Genomic DNA, 3665 nt, shown 5'->3' on the forward strand with positions numbered 1-3665 from the left:
CAGCTGTGGCTACAACTGTGGTTTGCCTCCACCAGTGTGTGAATGTGAGAGTGAATGAATAGTGGAATTGTAAAGCGCTTTGAGTGTCTAGAAAAGCGCTATATAAATGCAATCCATTATTATTCCATTATGATATTTGGCCACCCGTGTGTTGCTTTGAACATATATTTTTTGGGTGAAAAAAATATGTTTTTTGTTTAATAAATAAATTTGATCAATACATTTTCCTTATTTAAACGTGTGCCATGGTGTGGTCTTTCTTTGTTTGTGACTTCTTGATGTTGGTAAATACAATAGATAAAAAATACATATAATAACGTATAACACATTATGGAGTATGCTTCTGCTGTGAGGTCCTGCCTCCATGTACTTATGCAATTAATCGCTCGACAACTGGACAGGTATGTTTATAAATAATATTATATTAGGCCAATTTTCTTATACATATTTTTGACCTGGGGGTAGAATTGATTGTGAACTGGAAAGGGAAAATGCTTATGAACGTGTAAAGTAAAAACATGATGCATTTAAGGTTATCCTGTTTGGTTTTTATTTAAGAAGAGAATTTGTTCCACTGTGCGATGGCCGAGTCTGTTTTCTTGGAGATAATTTCTCCTGCCTTAGAGAAAATCCTCTCACACGGAACAGAAGAGGTGGCATTGCACAGAAACTGCAATGCAAGTTGGTAGACATGCAGGTATCCGGTCTTCCTGGGTCCCACAAACTATCACCTAAAAAGAGTAAACAAAATAAATTGCTGCACATTTTGTAGAATAACATGTTAAGATTATTTTAAAAATAAAATTATTTAATGATATGTAGATTATGAAAAGCAGATGTTTTGTAAAGACATTTTAAGTTTTTCAAATTTTCCGATAAAATAAATACACCCAAAACAAAGGCAAACAACAACAACAGAAAGCTGGCAAACCCACCTGATTGACCAAAATCAACTCAAAATACTCCCACATGACAGAAACTCCTCTCTTCCTCACTGGCTCCATATCACTCAATAGAATGATCAGTGGTTTGCTATCTCTCACCATCAAACACTCCACAAATGCCACAAATGATTATTCACTTACTTATAAATGATTGACTCAGGTACCAAAGCAGTTACATTCCAAATGAAGCTTCGGACGTCACTGATCATGTGACTCTGGCCAAACGAATCAAGCCTCCACACAGTGCTTCTGAAGCAGCGTGTTGGTTTCTTTTGACACACGTGCCGGAGTGTCAGCTTCAAGCGGGCCATCACTAGTGTGAACTGTAGTGCCTAGGCCAGGGGTCAGCAACCTTTAAGACCCAAAGAGCCATTTGGACCCAGTTTCCATACAAAAGAAAACACTGGGAGCTGCAAATACTTTTTGACATCTAAAATGAAGATAACACTGTATATATTGTTTTTTACCTTTATGCTTTGTGTGAACAACTAAGGCGTGTTGCTTATAAAATCCATGAAGTGCTACTGAGAAAATTACATTTTATTTATGTAATTGACACATTTTGAACTCTTAAAGAAATATAAAACAAGGAAAGACACCCAGCTGAACTAAAATGATCCATGTAGCAAACAAAAACTGTTGTGAGCCGCCACGCTTATTTCGCCTTTGGGCTTTTGGAGCCTTGACCTGAATTTTAAAAAATAATTGGAAAAAAAAAGCTCTATGCTGCTAAAAGATGAAAAATAGATATTTGCAAAATTCTGCCTACCAGGTTAACGTGTGTGGCGGGGCGTGGTCTGCAGCGCCGCTGCAGGGGAGGCGGACGCACCTGAGCAGCAAGCGCAATCACGAGTCGCTGCCTTAACGTCTGTGCTATCTATGCTGTTGTGTTGTCGGGTGGTGAGCTGAAAAGCTACAGCCGGTTGTATGTGTACAGCAACCGTGTGTGAAAAGTGGTCAATAAAGAGATGCTGAAAAGCACGTTCATGGAAACATCGTCGGGTCTGCCGTGATATGTTTACAATGGGACTTCTGCTCCCGAACCTCTGCGCACAGCGCCTGCAAATCGGGGCTGTATGTGTCATGGTCCTGGGTCATTTTAACCCAGTGTTCTTAGTTTTCCTGTGGTTTTGTATTATGTTCTTTATGTTCATAGGATTGTTTGGTTTGGTATTTGGATTCCCCCCTGTGTCCTTGCTTATATTGTGGTGTTTGTTCTGATACCGTGTTCCCATTCCTTGTGTTCTGTTCTCCTCATCCTCTCGTGTATTCATTCTTGTTCTCTGCCTCTCTCTGTGCTCATCTCTGTGTACTCTGTGTTGTGTTTGAGGTCCACATCTTAGTGTCAGTATTTTCAGTTCCATGTCTTCGCCCTCATCCTCGCCTGGTCCAGCTCCCGCTTCAGCTTCGCCTGGTCCAGCCTCATCATCGGCTTCGGCGTCGCCTGCAGTGGCCTCCTCTTCAGCGTCATCAGCTTCGTTTGACCCAGCCTCTGTGTCGGCTTTGTCTTCGCCTGGTCCAGCTTCAGCCTCAGCCTCCGCCTCGTCTGGTCCAGCCTCTGCCTCATCAGCTCCGTCTGGCCCAGCCTCCGCTTCGTCTTCGTCCTCGCCTCGCCCGAGTCTTCATCCCCGTCTGGTCTGGCTTCAGCATCTGGTCCTGCCTTGTCTGGTCCCGCAGTAGCAACACTGCCATCAGAGCCAGCTCGACCTGTGCCTCCTCACCTTTGTTGGCCGCTTTCCAGGCCTCTGGGTCAGCATCATGGCCGTCGAGGGCGGCCCCTGAAAGAATTCGCCGCCACCGCTGGCTTCGCGGCCGACCTCCGGACCGGCTCTGTTGCCGCCACTGCCTTCCGCGTGGTCGGCCCCCTGAACTGTTTGCCTGTCGCCACCGCTGCCGCCCGCATGATCGGCCCCCGGATCCCTCTCGCCTGAGTCGCCGCCCGCACGGTCGGCCACCGGATCCCGTTCGCCTGAGTCGCCGCCGTTGCCGCCCGCACGGTCGGCCTCCTGAACTGAACTGTTTGGCGCAATGGTGTTGCCATCCTCCAGGTCGGCCTCCCGAACTGTTTTTGATTTGCTTCCTGTGCTCCAGTTTTTGTGGTTATCTTGTTTTCGGACATTTACTACATGCTCAGTGTTGGGAAAGTTACTTTTAAAATGTATTCCACTACAGATTACAGAATACATGCCCCAAAATGTATTTTGTGACTTATTCTGTTATGTTACTCAGTGAGAGTAACGTATTCTGAATACTTTGGATTACTTAATATATTATCATGCTTTTTACAACTACATGAATGTACTGTTGCTGTGTGATTTATTATTATTACTGAAGGATACTCACTATACCAATACCAACTAGATTTTTAAATATTAATATAAAATGAGTAACAGTAGGGATGGACATTAGGTAAGGCTGCACTTTTTGCAGCGACCTCGTATAGAAAACTATATATAAGCGTATATAAAATGGCTCCGAACCGTAGTAAAGGGACCTCTGGCTAATATGTCCGGTTCCGTGTCGGGCTTGTAGCCGAAAACTAGCTTTACTTTGTTGTCTGGGTTAACTTTACTAGTGAGAGACACACTCCAAACATGCTGAATGTCACAAATCTCTCACATCTCAAAACTCTCTCTCTCTCTTTTTCTGCTGTCTTTCTTTCACTCTCTCTCTCGCCATCACTTCTAAACCTTCCCCCTCTTTCTAAACAACCAAATGTCA

At 44.1% G+C, this 3665-nt stretch overlaps 1 long non-coding RNA gene across 1 annotated transcript; it reads right to left on the reverse strand.

Moving 5' to 3' along the window:
* Positions 1-533: 533 nt before the first annotated feature.
* Positions 534-1324, reverse strand: LOC102076868 (uncharacterized). The gene is made up of 2 exons (XR_266260.3): positions 936-1324; positions 534-731 (listed from the first exon to the last, which is right to left on the reverse strand). It is a non-coding gene; the product is annotated as an uncharacterized LOC102076868 (long non-coding RNA).
* Between the last annotated feature and the right edge of the window lie 2341 nt (positions 1325-3665).

The sequence above is a fragment of the Oreochromis niloticus genome, linkage group LG15 (assembly GCF_001858045.2).
Source record: "Oreochromis niloticus isolate F11D_XX linkage group LG15, O_niloticus_UMD_NMBU, whole genome shotgun sequence".
Taxonomy (NCBI): Eukaryota; Metazoa; Chordata; class Actinopteri; order Cichliformes; family Cichlidae; genus Oreochromis; species Oreochromis niloticus.